The sequence below is a fragment of the Pelobates fuscus genome, chromosome 6 (genome assembly GCF_036172605.1).
Source record: "Pelobates fuscus isolate aPelFus1 chromosome 6, aPelFus1.pri, whole genome shotgun sequence".
In the NCBI taxonomy this organism is placed as follows: Eukaryota; Metazoa; Chordata; class Amphibia; order Anura; family Pelobatidae; genus Pelobates; species Pelobates fuscus.
In genome coordinates, this window is record NC_086322.1 from 154,989,656 (window position 1) to 155,008,046 (window position 18,391).

Below are 18,391 nucleotides of genomic sequence, written 5' to 3' on the forward strand. Positions count from 1 at the left end.
TCCAAATGTCCGAATTGCCAGAAATTTGTCCGAATTGACATTCAGAACTAAACGAATGGCACATGTCTAGTGTGCTCCTAGCTTAAGTTGTGAAAGCTTCCATGCCTTTATTATAGTCAATAGGAATGGGATTGCTAGTATGTTGGATGGAAATAAATTACAGTATAACAAAGCCTGTAATGCTATGTGTTGAGCCAGTGCAGGCAAAGATGTATATTTTAAAAAGATCACTACAACATATCCCACTTCATCTGCTGGTTGCATTTGTTTAAATGTTTCTATACCAATACCACTACAACATATCCCACTTCATCTGCTGGTTGCATTTGTTTAAATGTTTCTATACCAAGACCACTACAACATATCCCACTTCATCTGCTGGTTGCATTTGTTTAAATGTTTCTATACCAAGACCACTACAACATATCCCACTTCATCTGCTGGTTGCATTTGTTTAAATGTTTCTATACCAAGACTGATTAGGCATATAACAAGGGTGGGAATAAAGTAAAATATACTTTATTAGAGCTTCATATAATAGAAATATAGAATGTGATGGCAGATAAGAACCATACGACCCATCTAGTCTGCCCAATTTTCTAAATACTTTCACTAGTTCCTGGCCTTATCTTACATCTAGGATAGCCTTATACCCAGTGGCGTACATACCAGGGTCGCGGCTGCGACCGGGCCCGGCCCACCAGGGGGCCCGGCCGCCCCTGCGACCCTGTATGTACCCACTGGGCCAGCCTCTTCTCCTGGGGGGCCCTGAAGCTGGCCACCTCCGGGCCCCCCGAGGCTGGCCCTACTTACACCGGGCGGGCGGTCAGGCTGGCCGGTGCGCGAGGGAGCACTCTCCCCTGAGTGCTTCCTCTTCAGCTCCCTCGCGCACTGCACTGATACCGGAGCCGGAAGATGACGTCATCTTCCAGCGCCGGCATCCCTACGCGGCGCGCGAGGGAGCTGAAGAGGAAGCACTCAGGGGAGAGTGCTCCCTCGCGCACCGGCCAGCCTGACTGCCCGCCTAGGAGCCCAGCAGCACCACTGGACCCCAGGGAATCCCCTCAGCACTCCAAAAGGTAGGGAGGCTGGGGGGATTAAATAAAAAAAAAAACATGTGTAAGTGTGTGTGAGTGTTAGTGTGTGTGTGTGTGTGAGTGTTAGTGTGTGTTAGTGTGTGTGAGTGTGAGTGTGTGTGTGTGTGTGTGTGTTAGTGTGTGTGAGTGTGTGTGTGTGTGTGTGTGTGTGTGAGTGTGTGTGTGTGTGTGTGTGTGTGTGAGTGAGTGTGTGTGTGTGAGAGAGTGTTAGTGTGTGTGTGTGTGTGTGTGTGTGAGTGTGTGTGTGTTAGTGTGTGTGTGTGGGTGTTAGTGTGTGTGTGAGTGTTAGTGTGTGTGAGTGAGTGTGTGTGTTAGTGTGTCTGTGAGTGTTAGTGTGAGTGTTAGTGTGTGTGTGTGTTAGTGTGAGTGTTGGTGTTTGTGTTAGAGTGTGTGTGTCTGCTAGTGAGTGTCAGTGAGTGTGTTACTGTGTGTGTCTGTTACTGAGTGTGTTTGTGTGTGTTTGTGTGTGTGTGTTAGGGAGTCTGTTTGATGTCTGTTAGTGAGTGTGTTTGTCAGTGAGAGTGTATGTTTTGTAAGTGAGTGTGTATGTATGTCTGCCGCTGAGTGTGTCTCTGTCAGTAAATGTGTGTGTCTGTTAGCTAGTGTGTATGCATTTGTTTGTGAGAGTGTGTGTGTGTGTCTTCAGCACTTACCTTTCTCCAGCGCCGGACTCCCATGGCGCTGGGGATCCCTCCGCCTCTCAGCTCCGAATGCGCATGCACGGTAAGAGCCGTGCACGCATTCAAACCGCCCATAGGAAAGCATTACTCAATGCTTTCCTATGGACGTTCAGTGTCTTAAAATGGCGGAAGCGCCTCTAGCGGCTGTCAGTGAGACAGCCACTAGAGGCTGGATTAACCCTCAGTGAAACATAACAGTTTCTCTGAAACTGCTATGCTTTCAGCTGCAGGGTTAAAACTAGAGGGACTTAACACCCAGACCACTTCATTGAGCTGATGTGATCTGGGTGTCTGTAGTGGTCCTTTAAGTGTGTGTGCATCTGCATGCACTGGCGTACATACCGCGGTCGCAGCCCTGCAACCCCTGCGACCAGGTGCCCGCCACCATGTGTTGCTGCCCTGGCCCGAGCAGAGTAAGCGCGAGGGGGGGGGCACAGATCAATTTTCGCACCGGGGCCCCATGGGTCATGTGTACGCCACTGCTTATACCTATCATATGCATGCTTAAACTCCTTTACTGTCTTAACCTACCACTTCAGCTGGTAAGGTAAGCTATTCCATGCATTCACTACCCTCTCAGTAAAGTAATACTTCCTGAAATTATTTTTAAACTTTTGCCCCTCTACTTTAAGACTATGACCTCTTGTTATTGTAGTTTTTCTTTTTAAATATAGTCTCCTCCTTTACTGTGTTGATTCCCTTTATGTATTTACATGTTTCTATCATATCCCCCCGCTCGTCTTTCCTCCAAGCTATACATGTTAAGATCCTTTAACCTTTCCTGGTAAGTTTTATCCTGTAATCCATGAACCAGTTTAGTAGCCCTTCTCTGAACTCTCTCCAAAGTATCAATACCAATGATGTACAGCTTACTTTTTTGCTTAAGAACTGACCTTTTTCCTTTATATCACACATCACAACTAAATTCTAAAATCAAGAAACAGTTTTCACACTTCTATTAAGATTGTATTTTAGCAGAAAATGTCATTGCTATATATTCCCATATACTCTGATTTTTTGCTGGCGAGGAAGATGTTCACTAGGCTTTCCTTCAGTTCATATGGTGAAATCCCTGATGCATTCCTTATAGAAAAAAAGAGATGCTTAACCCTAAGCACTACTAGTCATTTTCACTTTTAGTATTGCAGATCTCTTCTAACTGATCCACCACCAATCATAAGCCAATTTTAAGACTAAAGAGGAATTGTTCCAAACCCCCCAAAAAAGTAAGATGAACAGACATCAACCTTAAAAAATATTTTTTAGAAAAAAACAAGACAAATTAGATACAATTATTAGTAAAGTTAAATTTAACGATAGAGAGAGCCTTTTAACATATAATATATTACATTCAATTTTAATAATAAAAACAGAGCAATAAAAAGTAATCAAAAAACATTGTCATTTCTTGCAACACAATGAAGTTCTAAATAAGATTATCCCTGCCAACCCAAATATAATATTCAGAGGTGCTCCAAATTTGAAATCCCCTCTTATAATTTACTAGAATAAACAAATAACACCTTCTATCATATTTAATGTACATGTTTTTTTTTTTTTTATATAGAGAATATGTATTGTCTGTAAAATAACACAGGGGTCAGTTCAAATCAAGACCACCCATTTTACATCTAGAACTACAAATGAAATGTACAAAATAAAAGACTGTATTACATGCAATACAAAAAATGTTGTCTACCTATTGGAGTGCCTTGTGGCCATCAATATGTGGTCATGACATGTAGGAGTCTTAAAACAAGAGTATCAGAGCATTGTCATAACATTATAAAAGGATATCAAAATCATATAATATCCAAACATGTTATAACACATAAAAAAAAAAAAATCAGTCTGCTTAAAATTAACCGGTAAACAAAAGTGCACAGTTCCATGGCGAGGAGGAGATATTACAGTTTTTTATGGCGAACGGAGATGGAATCGTTTTTTAATTTAAAAACATTAGTACCAGATGGTCTTAATGCAGACTTTGTATAACAACAAATGATACCGCACTCTATGATTAGAATTAATAATGTAAAGCAAATACTTGCAGATATGAATTTATTAAATTAGTAGAGATAATAGATATCTCAAAGATTGTCTCCTATAATGGATAATGTATATCAAATCTCACCATGAACACCTTAATAACAATGAATATACTAAACAATACCACAATAAAACCCCAATACAATCCGACAGTTAAGAGCGTGCCAAAAGGCACCGTATGGTAGAGAGCCCTCTATCCACTGTACAAAATATATACAAAAGTCCATCAGCAGAACAATATCGAAAAAATGTGTGTATCTGAAAAAAAGGATATATCCAAAAATATGAAAAAAGGGAAAAAAAAGAGACAAAAGACAGAAAAAAAGGAAAAAAGAAAAAAGAAAATATTTACAGTCCAAGTGTGTACACACTGATGGTAGTATATAAATGTCTCTTCAATGCTTTATGGTTTGATCTCACCAAAACTTGAAGTTAGAAATCCTCTCATTGACGATTAGAAAAACCCAGAGATAAGCGATTTTTTCCGGTCTGTAGCAAATGAAGAAACGTCCAGTCAGTCCTCCTGTGCTGCTGGATGAGGCAGAGGGTCTCACTGCGTCGTCGGTGGGGTACTGGACGGGCTGCGCGCTCGGGATCCAATGCTCCCTTCAATGGCCCTGTAGGGAGAAAGTGTGAGGTGCCTTTTAAGTCCATAAGGCGCGCCCGCCCTCTATCGCGGGTCGCGCTAATATGACGTCACATGCGGATCGGCATGAATGTGCTACATTGCACAGAGCCCTTAGAACAACTTTATTGGTACATTTGCAAACCTACACTTCGTCCCAACTTTATTGACACATACATAGAAAACTCTAAAAGCATTAATGAAGTGAAAATAAAAACAAAGATTATAATGAATAGTATATTTAATATGTGGTTAATTATTGGAAGGGAATATGTTTCACAGATTACATATATCCATATTGCAATCGGATAATAGGGCCGTTGTCCGCTCACCACTGTATTTAAAGAGACATAGTCCCTTAATTCAATCAAATTTTGGAGTTCCCATAGACATGAAGCTATGTAATATATCTCTGTCTGAATGTAACAGTGACCCAATGTATATCATCTATGTCATATTAATTTGTTGCTGGGAATCTTTTACCTAGAGAGTGCAATATTGGTTTATTACTGGGATTCTTATGCCAAGAAAATACAACCCTTGTTTAAATAGTAGGAAATATATACTCCATAGGGCAAAGCATATATAGGAACAATTGTTGATGACTCATATTAGATTTTAAAGACACATCTCCTTATTCCCATAACAGAAAATAATCCTTGGTGGTGTATCTCAAGAAGTTACTTCAATTATATGTCAAAACACAAAACATATCTGTATTCTTATTTAATTTACTGTGAAACGTATTTAGTATGTATAAGGACCTTGATTAGAATTTAAGCATATATTCTTTTATTTTATAATGGACTGCACCATTGTAACAGCCCCTCAGAGATGAACTGTCTGCCACTCCTTAATGCAGACTTTGACCTTTTTAACCTTGTAAAATTATTTCTTAACTATAATTATGTCACATTAAATGTATAAACTGATACTTAAAAATATTGCATAGTTCCATTTCCCCTAATTTATATATTTTTTAAGTTAATCATCTCAGTTTCTTTATAATGTTTTGTTTATATAACACTGTCCTCTTTTAGACAAATTTGACCTCTTTTTTTCCTATTTACTATATTTAGAATTGTATATGTTCTTTCCCCTACCAATATGGCTTTTGCTTGTAATTATATCAATTGTATTTTAGCACTCCTTCAAGATGGCCACCATGCTCATCTTGGTGTCTAATGATGCCCTGTTACAAGCTCCCTCCCTCCCTTCCCTTAGTCCTGCCCTTTTTTACTATGAACTACAGCACCCATAATTCCATGTTTGATCAGTTAATATTTCGCCCATCGCGATATTGTTATCTGCCATTTTGACCTACAAGCTCCCTCCCTTTCCTTGGTCCTGCCTCCTTTTGTTATGCACTACAGTAGCCATAACCCCACGTTGTATCGGGTAATATCACAGCCACCACAATATCGTGATCAGACATTTTAAACTACATTACCCATAATTCTTATAATTGTTCTCTCAGGTACCCCTGTGTTTACTACATGTATGTACCTGGTGTATTTATTTGCACTTATTCCCCTTGTGAGCCACTTTTTAGTGTTCAGATGGCTACATCCATGCACCCTCTTACAAGTGTAAAAACCTCGGCCATCGTGATGTAGCAATCGGCCTTTTTAAAACTACATTTCCCATAATGCTGTTGTAACGGAACTCCCCATACTCCGATCGAGTACCTTCCATTGATGGACTCTTCCTAGCTTGCGCCGAGGACTACAAGCACCGCACCGGACACCACAACCACCGCAGACTCCACAACCGCCGTAGCTTAACTGGACACTGAAATATCAAGTCAGAAGTATTAATTCCTTTTGGGAAACATAATCAGTATGTTAACTAGCTTGATTCATGTTGAGCCAAATCTCCCTTCTTCTTTTAGCTCCCTTCTAGCACATTGTGTTCTTAAAGTGCACTAAATTGTGACTTAACATTAAGATTTTACTTAAAGATGTTGTTGTTTTTTTTTTTTTAAATAAAACCTTATTTAGACTGTTGTACGAACAATGTTGTGACAAAGTTTTAATTACTATATCTGAATGCAATCTTTGTTGGAAAATGTGGTTAAAAGATCAAATCACACATTAATCAATATTTAAAAACATTTTAAGACAATAGTTTGTATTACCATTGTGTCTTAGATGGCACAATAAATTATATAGCTAGATAATGATTAATAGTCGGTGTAAGGAACTTTATAATGTATTTATGACTAATCCGAACTGGCAGAAATATTTCCTGTTAGTCATTATGAATACTGGTCTGTCCATTAGGAATTAGGAGTGACAATATCAAAGAGAACAGTCAGCTATTACTAGGGCAAAGTACTTGCCATGAGCTTTCTGAGATGATAATGTCAAAAGACATAGATGAAATTAAAGTTAGAATTTGACTTCCTTAAGGCAAATAAACAACTATCATATAACTCTATAGATAATACATAGAATGAACATGGCCTTAAGGGTATGTTTTCCTTTGTTATATTTCATTGGGGCCCTCATATATATACTATGAATATGTTTTAAATTAATTCATACAGATTTAGTTGATATATAATATTAATGCACATCATTAATATAAAACAGTACATTTGATTTAAATATTATGGTAATAAAGCACTTAGTTTGTTTTTTATATCATTTATGCTAATTGTATTCAAAGTAATTTGTTATTCATGCAGTTTTAGGTTACAATTGATGCCATTTAAAATTACATGCTTTTCTTAACTGATGACTTCAGGCACATACATATATCCAACTCATTCATTTTAAATATGGTTAGTAATTCAATGTGAGAATAATTAAAGAGTTATCACCAGCAATTCCTGGTACCAAATCTGGTCTGGTACCAAATCAAAAACCATTTGCCAAAACGTAATTGTATTATGGTAGGTCCGCTTGAAGTTTTGTGCAATATAGTTCTACATTAATGCATCATGCTAAGATTGAGATATGGTGCAAAATATGCCACAACTTAAGGTAGGAAAGAGGAAAAGGAAAAGAACAGGGGAAAGAAAGGAAATGGGAGGGAAGAGAAAATATTACATTTATATTTAGCATCTCAAACTAGTTGCATACTTTTCCTTAGCAGGACCTGAAAAAACTAGCTATTAGATTAATATACAAAAACTTTGATTTGCTCGAATCAAATCGTCTGGGAAAAAATATTTTTCAGGTAGTCCAAAATGTGTCCATAGTGCATTTTGGTTCAGATTACTTTTGTCTTTGCATAATTTCAGGCAAATAATTCAGATGAAGGAGGTACAATAGGGAGCAATACCTTGGAGAGGTCCTCAAGATCCAGAAGATATCTAGTGGAGGGAGGAAGAGAAAAAGTATATGCTGTAGTATAGCAAAAACTTAAAATTGGAAAGAAAAAAGGAAATACACTTATAGTGTAAGGAGCTAGCTCTTAGCTTCAATCATAGTGCTTGGGCAGTATGATCCCCGCCTGTTGGAATGTATTTTTTCTTTTCTTCTTTCTCCAACACAGTAGGGTGTAGATGTACAGCATAAACAGAAATAAAACACCAGCATTGTGTAGTATGTCAAAGGATCAAATTGGAGTGGAATGATCCCACTCTAGGATATATGTGCAGAAATATTTCTCTTGTGCAAGCAGATAAAATCCTCCCCATAGATATAAAACAGGAAATAAAATATAGTGCTCGCTGTATATATATAAAAAACAAAACAGTTAAAAAGTTAAAACAATAGGAAAGGTAATCAATCACACTAGTAAGAGTAAATTATGGTGTTACTGTTGGGGATAAAATCAGCCCGGGCCATTTGTGGATGATGGATATTTGCCAACTCATTCAGAGCTCTGGAAATTGGAAATGAATAGCAGAGACGTGTTCAATAACCAATTCAAATTTAATTATACGTCAGTTGCATTTATACCCCATTTTCATAGCAGGATGGGAGGGGGGAAAAATGAGCATATGGGCGTAACAATGACATGGATTGTTTTTCACAAGTTATAAACAGCTATTTCTAGTTATAATCTTTCGTTATATAACGCATTACATATTTGATTAAAACCAGATATTTACAAATACCGATATCTTGGACAATTAACAAGGACATTTCAAAATCAGTACTTTTCCCATAACTAGGATTTTATATAAATCCTATTTCCGAGAATAGGAGATAAAATGCCAAATTTATTCTTGGTTCAAATTAGCCCTTATATGAACAGCTAGGATAGATAGCAAAATGGATATTTGTATCCACAGTTACTGAAATCCAAATCACTAAGGTGGCAAATTCTTCACCAAGGGAAAAGGTGTTCCACCAGCAAAGAACTCAGGAAGGTCCAGAGAATGTAAAATAACATTACCTTTATTATAACACTATTATAGAAAACAATAAAATAAAGTGATAGTAACAAATGTGTTTCACATAAGGTGTAGGCTTCTTCAAGTGTGTTACAGACACCTTCACAGTTTATATACCTAAGGTATATAAGCTTTGTATGCCTAACACTATAGTGTTCCATTTATGTTATAATATTAATCAAATTTGTATTTTTATACATTTACACTTTTCAATTTTTCTTTGATGCTTCAAAGATTTCCAGAGCTAAAACTACATATCTCTCTCTTGTTTTAATTAGTCAAATCATTGTGAATGGTTTCACTTCGTACCTGAGCCCCACTTCAGCTAATTACTCTCAGCCAATGAATTACATGGCTTAGGTCAGGAGAGTTAACAGAAGATCCTTCCGGCTAGAAAGACCCCATTTTGTTATGATGGAAACACTAGAGATGGGGGTCTTTCTAGCAACTATGCAAATTCTGTTTAATCTTACTAAGTACTTGCTAGTTTATAGTTAAAGTGAACAGCTGCTGGAGAAGTTGCATTTTCAGTTGCATTTGGGAAAACGAATTAAAGCATTTGTTGTATTGAGCTATTTTAATTGCTTTTGTTTGATTTGTTCATTGCAAACAGCTACAAGTCTGTAAATTTTGACAATAAACCTGATTTTCAATGGGGGTTGAATACTTTTGATTAGACTTGTAAATATGTGCATGGATCCATTATAAATGGATGATAAATGCATCTTAATGAGTAGCTCCTTTTTAAGCAGATGTATTCCTATCTGCATCTAATGAAAAAGCCTGGGGATGGGCAAAACCCATCTTGAGGCTCAAGGACTGCAAATTTCAACAAGTTTTGTATGTTTATATCCTTACCTTTATTTGTTTTGTTTTTAATTTAAGTATATGTTACAAATATTTCAATTATAAGTAATTCCTGGCCTGACATGCCCCACCTTGGGTTGTATCCAAAGGAAGCTTTGCAAGTGCATATTTGGCATACTGTCTACAAACTTAGAACCAGTCTTTTATGGACTCCAATAAAAGGTGAGCATAATAACTAACAGAATAATTCATTATATGTTTCACTACAATATTGCACTAGATTGCTCTCCATCTTTTCTATCCACTTTATGCATGTTGCTGCAAGGGTCTGATTTGTCACCAGAAGAGGTACTGTTGCCGCCAGAAGGGCACAGAGACGTTCACGTTCATTTAAATGCTCTTAAAAGTATGAGACCCAGTGTCCCCAGAAATTTCTTTGCCCCATGCAAATTCTTGGTGAGGTAATAGGCTTCTCTGTGGAGCACCAGCAATGTGTGGGACGTGCGCCACCGATATAATATATTGTGTGTGCGTAAAAGGGAGGTGAACAGTTGAAGAGACCTCCGCCAATCCATGGCACTCCCGGAGAGATCTGCATTAAATATGAGGTTTATGCCTTCAAAGGAGTATGGGGAGTGACCCCAAATTGTGTGAAGTACTGCGGCCTTGTCCTGCCCACTCTGGAACAATACTATTAAAGGATCACTATAGGGTCCCGACGGTAATGATTCTACTCACCAGAACAAATGCAATAAGCTATAGTTGTTCTGGTGACTATAGTGTCCCTTTAAGTCTATTGATGCCGTGGTGGTAGCTTTCACCGGTTTGGGGAACCAGAACATGCCATTGAAATTCACAGATTTTGCCTGTTTAGGGGGCAACACTGTACCCATCAGGTGATGCAAGAAGTGTGGAAACTCCACCTCTGGGACTGTGTCTGGTATGTCATCTTGAAGTTCTTGCTGCGACAAGCATACTCCAGTGCAGCAAGTCTTTACTCAAATGCCTGGTTCTGCTGCTGTAGTGATAATAAAGAAAAGAAAAGAAAAAAAGGGGGAAGTGGAGCCAAAAGTTGCAAAACCTGCCAGTTGGGGGAAGAGATGGAGGCTGCAACTGTAGCTGCTGTAGTGACTTCACCTCCAGTTACAGGTGTGCATCTTGTTGTGTGTAAATTTTGCATTCCTGCTCTAGTACTCCCATGTGGCATGTCAGGCCCCGAAAATCTTTCAAGATGTTAGCCACATCGGCCTTGATATTGTGCCTGAGACCTGCCAACTGCATGACCGCCTTTGTAACCAGAGATGATTCCGACCGAGGCATCGTCAGCATAGGTACCAATGTGAGCAGGTAAGTATGCTTCCTCTGCTCCAAGGGTTAGGTCATTAGGCAGGTCTGAGTCTTTATCAAGGTAAGAGGCCATCTTGAGTTCAAGCCCGCCACATGCCTGCCTCCCAAGATCTCCGATGTTCGTGCCTGTTCTAGTCTTTTCTTTTTTTTAGTTTCTCTGCCCATCTCATTGCAGCCCATTGGGAAAGCCAGGTGTAACCTGAAATTATTGGGAAAAAGTTTAGAAATTAGTAGAAAAGTAGTTTATCGTCACTGAGCTCATCAAGGATGCGACCGTTCAGCTGAGCTAAGTTAGTTGACTTTCCCAATAATTACCTCCATCCTTCTACCACTTTTGTTATGGTGATTAAATTTAGAGTGATGCAAGAAAGCCACACTTCAGCAAACATCTTGCAGACAATCAAATGAATAGTAGGAAGTCAGTTGGGAGAGATACCCATATGCATGCTGGATTTATTGTCAACAACAGAGTTGCTAAGATGGTCAAAACTGTACAGAATTATTTCTTTGTAGTTGTGTGCTATTCTGCACACATCCTACATCTTGTAGTGGATGCCCCTATTCTGAAGGGCTAGCCATATTTCATCATTACAGGAGGATTGCTAGGCATTTCAACTGTAGTATAAAGCTGATATAAAGGTGATAAGCCTATATTAAAGTGGGGCACGTTTAAAGTAAAAAATTGCAAAAACGTGCATACATAGCTTACCCCTCAATAATACAATTCAGCAGGGGGTGTTTTACCAAAAAAAAAAAATATGAAATACAAAAAACATAAAAACGGAGTGGGGCCTGAGCTACATGGTGGCCAGTCGCAGTTTGAATGAGCTCCCCGTATAAATCATGTACTTGGTGAGATATCTGTCTACCTATTCTTACCTAAGTATTGATATAGCCCTCTCTGCACCGACTGCCAAGCTTTAGCCCAGTACCTCAAAGTGTCAACTGACTCATTTCATCAATGTAACTGTAACTGTGTGGCCTAGTAAATAAGCAGGGCGGGAGAGGCGGACACTCTTCCTGGATCTCGTGGCGCTGGTCCCAGCACACATCTCTAGAGGTCCCTTTCCCCTCCCCCCATTGGGGCACATCTAAATTGTTCCATGTACATCTACTCACCCCCTCCAATGGTTCAAGAGTGCTCCTGAACTGAAGTGGCACTTCACAATATGGCGGTCCTGCCGACTTCTCATGGTTAGGTCCTAAAGCTGACCCAGACTGGTCACCACTTCTCCATAGAGAGTTCCCTATTGCGGCGGGAGGAAATCTTCACAGGGTTTTGGGAAAAAGTGGAGCAGAGAGCAGCCTTACAAGACAAAACGGAGGAGCAGGAGAGATGGAGTACCCCCCAGGTCCAGTAACCGACCAGCGCCTATTACTCCTACTGTTCACCCACCTGGGCTGAAGGCTTCTAGGGGCTAACCCACACCAGCGGGAGATCATTAAGACCGAGACCTTCTGCTGTCCCTTTTCTGGGAGGGACCTGGACTCAGAGAGCTACCTGGTCTGTGGCCTAGAGATGCCAGCCTACATTACAGCCTGGGGCAGGAGGAGTGCCCTGCCTCAATCCCTGCAGCAGCTATCAACTACCCTTCAAGACACTCCTGGTTCTTCCTGAACCTGGGAATCAGCTGACTGGTGACTCTCTGATCTGAATAGTCCTGTTGCCTAATATTTGATCTTCTCAAGCTTTAGATGGACACCATCTTGTCAGATTTAAACCAATCTTTTTGCCATTTTCTTATAACTGTCATTTTCCTTTCACTGTGCAAGGAGCAGCAGTGAGGTGGTGATATTAGCTTCAGTGGTAACCTTTCTAGCGTTGACCTAGGTTGTTATCCATATCATATCCTATCTTCTAACATTTTTTTGTTTTTTTCCCCATTTATTTATTCTTTATTCATTTTCATTTTTGTTTTTTTAACAAAAAAAAACATACATGATGTAAAATTCATAATAAACATTATACATACAATTTTATACAATTCTTCTCCCCTACTGTAAAACCTCACATTTGTAATATGACATTATCCCATTTTGTTGGAACAACATAACCTAAATGTCCGGTGGGACAGCTCCTAGAGAGGTTAAATATTTTCTTGACTAATGCTTGGGTTATTTATTTGTCTTGCTCACTCAAGGATCAATTGTATCCAAAGATCCCAATTATGAGTCCTCTTCTGAGTAAAATTTTGATACTTATCAATTCCTATTTCGGTATTTAATTGGAAGAGGAGTTGGTTTTTAACCTCGGTCCACAATGGGGGTATTCAAGATTTCCAATTTCTGGCTATTGTGAGCTTTACTATGTCGTATTCTGCTTTGGACATTTTTGAAGATTTAGATGTAGTAGATATGATTTGGGTTTCAGATGAAGTTTAATTTTACTAAGTACTTGGATTTTATCCTTTATCTGTCCCCAAAACCTCAGAATCGGTTCACACTGCTACCAAATATGTAATAAATCACCTTTTTTTGATTCACATCTCCAACACCTATCAGTATGGCCAGACCACATCCTGTTGTGATGGCTTGGAACCAAATAAATACGATTGTTGAGTTTAAATTGCATCTCTGTTAAGTTCAGACATCTAACTGATTTATATACTTTCTGGAATGCTCCTATTAAATCCTTTTGGATAATGTTAACTTGTATGTCTCTTTCCCATTTCTCAGCGACTATAGTCGAGCTTGTTTTTCCCCCAATCTTAACAGTTCCTTAAATAAAACTAGGATGCCTTTTGCCTCGGTCTCTCTTTGATTTATTTTTTTATTTTTGTATCTCTTTAGGTTCTAGGCATTGATGATTCCTGATATATCCTTTTATTCGTACATGATTAAAAATCTCTCCTTTAAGTTCTTGTGCTTTTTCAGAAATTTCAGTCAATGTTTTAATACGTTTGTCCTCTAATAAATCATTTATTGTCATTAAACCACTTCTATACCATTTACCGAGATTTATACATTTTATGTCATTTGCTAGATTTTCCAGGGAAGTGTTTATTAGGACTTTGTTATTTAACTTCATTTTCTTCCTAAACGTATGCCAATTAGTTAAAATATAGTCCAGGATTAAACATTTTTAACTATAGATATTTTCAATACTTCTGTTGTCTAGAATTCAAACCCTAAGTCTTTCTGTTTTGTTAGGTCCTTTCAACCTTGTACCAGTTTTCTTCTCTTGATGATTCCTTTTGTGTAATAAATGCATGCATTAGCATCCTTGCATTATGATATGCCTGTATATCTGGCATAGAAAGACCCCCTTGTGCAGGTTTCAATTTAAGACAATCTAGTTTTAGATTGATTTTTTACTGCACCAAACAAAATTCCTAAATGAAGCCTTGATCATAGAAAGCCAGCTGCTTGGAACTAAAAGGGGAACCATACGGAAAAGGTATAAGCATCTGGGGAGAACATATGATCTTAAAATATTTATTCTTCCCCAAAATGAGAATTCAATCTTTCCCCAGTCTTTTAACTGTTTAGTCGTTTGTTTGAGGAGAGGGAGGGAATTTGCTTTGATTATTTTATTTGAATCAGAGCATATCGTTATACCCAAATATTTCATACTTGATGCCCAGTCAAATTTGTATTTAGCTTTCAAGAACTCTTTAGTTGGTACTGTGACATTATTTATTAAAGCTGTGGTTTTATCACGATGACCGAGGGGGATTTGTAATGGGACGTCAGGGAGCTGACAACACTAGTAAGGTCCTAAATGTCCTCCACAGTCTTAAAAGAACTGACAGGGGAGGGCTGCTGCTGTCCCTTGATGCAGAGAAGGTCTTTGGCTGCCTGGGTTGGGGATTCCTGGAGGCTGTCCTTCATAAGTTTGGACTCCCCAGAGGCTTCATCTCGGCAGACAGGGCCCTATATTCAGCACCGGCTGCACGGGTATTAAACTCTAGATTTGTCTCTGGCAAATTCTTGATTACAAATGGTACTGACAGAGCTTCCCTCTGTCCCCCCTCCTCTATGTGATGGCGTTAGAACACTTGGCAGCGACAATCCTAGCAAATTAATCCATACATGGAATACGAATAGGGGACAAAACATACACACTAAATCTCTTTGCTGACAACATACTTCTAACACTGACGCAACCACAAATTTAACTACCCAACCTACAATGTATACAAGACTATAATAGAGTTTATTATTACAAACTCAACTTAACGAAGACACAAGTACCGGGGATAAACGTACCTGGACATATCATGGAGCCACTGAAGTCTTCCTTCAACTTTGATTGGAGAGAGGACTTTGTCACTTTCTGATGCATACAAATCACTAAATCGACACACCAACTAGTCAAACGTAATTATGAGTTTACTCAAATGTTTAATCTTGGGAGAAGGACTTTTTGTCCTGGCATCGGCGAATCTCAGTGTGGTGAAAGTAACCTCGCCACCGGTACTTGGAGGGGCCTGCATGGGGGTAAGATATGTGGCGAAAGAAACCTCGCCACTGGTAGCCGGTCGGGGTGCCAGGCGGTCCGTCACATTTAGCATTTAAAATATCCTTACTCCCAAAACTGCAATATTTACTCAGGACCCTTCAAATCCCTCTCCCTAAGCAATATTTGACAAAACTACAGAAGGCCCTAATAAGATTAGTATGGGCAAACAAAAAAGTTAGAGTTGCTACGCATATTCTTAAGAAACCTATTTCAATGGGTGGGTTGAACCTCCCGGACGCAAAACTATATTAAGGCTGCTATTCTCTCCAGCACACATAACAACAAACACACCCCAATGGGTGGCCATAGAATCCTACTGGTCCTGCAAAGCTGGACTCCACCACCTATTTTGGACACCAAAACAATTGAGACCTGAATCCCCACACATGTTAGCAACCAACTAAACTATTGCTGAACACGTGGGACATATCTCATACTTACATTGGCGGGCTCAACGACATATCGTTGGCCACACCATTATATAGCATATATTTGAGAAACCCGACCTTTGATTACTCCACATGGACGATGGGAGGATGCACACATGACCACCACCTGTACAACAGGATGGCAATTCCCAGAGCTACAGACACAGTTTAAACTCCCACTGAGAGCTATTTTCTCGTATTTGCAGCTCAAGTCCCTCCTGCAGTCGACAACACGCCGGCTCACGACTCCCACCCTATCCAAATATGACATACTATGTCTCACAGGAACCCCACAAAAGAAAACCCTCTCAACCACATACACGCTGCTGGTTGTGAGTAATACAGCACAAATCAAAATATTCATGCAAGTTTGGCACAACGACATTGGCTCCACTTTCTCCACAAGTCAGTGGACCCAAGCATTCACAATACACAAAGGTAACACATCATTCACCACACATGTTGAACTCACACGGAAAATACAGTACAGGTGGTACCTACTCCCAACAAAGTTAGCACATATCTACCCTAACACATTCAACCAGTGTTGGAGATGTAAATATGAATTAGACTCGATGTACCATATATGGTGGGTGTGTAAAGTTATCCATGGTTGAAGAAATAATTGCCCAATTATTACCCACCCAACCACAACTAACATCTGAACTTAGTTTTCTGTTTATTGGCCTGAGAACATATCAAAACTTGACGCTAACTTCTGTTCCACATTTTGATACTTCCGAACACCCTCATAGCCAGAGCGTGGAAATCACCAGAAGCTCCATCAAAACATATGTTAGTGCAGCAGATACAAACGAACTGGGACTGTGAGCTTATGGCGAACCAGAAGATCAGAAAGAGCAGGGTTACGGAGAAGGCAGGGGTCTCAAAACAGAACCCTGAGGGACACCACTTGCCACTTCTGTCCAGCTTGAAAATATACTATTAATGACAACTCTTTGTACTCTATTTTTAAGCCAATCTTCTACCCAAGAAAAAAGATGTTCATCTAGACCGATTTCTTTGAGTTTGAACTCTAATTTATGGAACTGTATCAAATGCCTTGGCTAATTCTAAATAGATCACATCCACTGCAACACCCTGATCTATACTTCTACTTACTTCTTCGTAGAATGCAATCAAGTTAGTTTGACATGACCTGTGCTTCATAAAACCATGCTGATTTTTGCTGATAACCATGTTCTTCTCAAGGAATTCTTGAATATTATCCCTTAATAACTTTTCAAATCATTTTCCTGTCACAGAAGTTAAGCTCACATGTCTATAATTTCCAGGCAAGGATTTTGAACCCTTTTTGAATATAGGAACCACATCTGCCTTCCTCCAATCCCCCAGAACACTTCCTGAAAGAAAATAATCTTAAAAGATTAAAAACAGAGGTTCACTTATTTCTACACTTAGTTCCTTAAGTACTCGTGGATGCATACCGTCAGTCCATGGAGCTTTGTTTATTTTAACTTTCTTTAGTTGCTGCAGCACCTTGTCTTGAGTTAACCAATTAATAATATATACGGAGGAGAAATAGTTATTTAATATTGCTGCATTTTCCTGGTCTTCATTAATGAACACCCCCATTCCAGTTTTTAGTGTTCCTACACTTTTTTTTTTTTTTTAGAATTTATGTATTTAAAGAATGCTTTGGGGTTGGTTTCGCTCTCTTTTTTAATTTTGAAGCAAATCTAATCATGTTTTTGCACACATTATTGACTTTGTTATATCTTTTATAGGATGCATCTGATTTGTCCGATTTAAATGATTTAAATGCTTTAAATGTAGTGATGTAGTGTAATTTGTGTTTAGGGCCCCCATTCCACAGAACCTTCCCACGCTGTGTAAAATGACACAGAGCACTCTGATTGGTGGATTTCAAACCAACCAATCAGAGTGCTGTGACAGGTAAATGTAGAGACTTACCTGTCAGTCTCTTCATTTACCTGTCAGAGCACTCTGATTGGATGGCTTAAACCCACCAATGAGAGTGCTCTGAGCCTAATTGCAGGGCGGGGCAAGGCTTTATAAGCCTTCCCCAGCCCTGCAGAGCTCAGTCTGCGCGGAGCCTCCATGGGTGTAGATGGATTAATTTATTTTGCGCTAGTTATTTATTTTTATTTTTTTATTGCGTCAGTTATTACGGTTTTTTATTTGGCCTTTTTTGGGGCTGCAAAAAGAAGATTTTAGAAGAAAGAAAACATCGAGCGGTAAGTTTTTTTTCTTTTTCTTTACAGGTTCTTAGTTAAAGGTACCCCTCATTATTTTTAGGGTGAGGGGGGTAGGTAGGGGGATACTTTTTGGGGGGGGGGCGGAGGGGGTGACTAGGGGTTTGGGGACCCCTAGTCACCTGGGGGGGACATTTTTTTAGGGCCCCCACCCGCCGCTCAGGGGTGGGTGCCGGGGGGAGGACAAAAGGTCCCCCCCTATTGGTATTTAGGGCCCCCACCCGACGCTCAGGGGTGGGGGCCAGGGAGGGAGGACATTAGGTCCCTCCCCAATTTGTGTTTAGGGCCCCCACCAACCGCTCAGGGGTGGG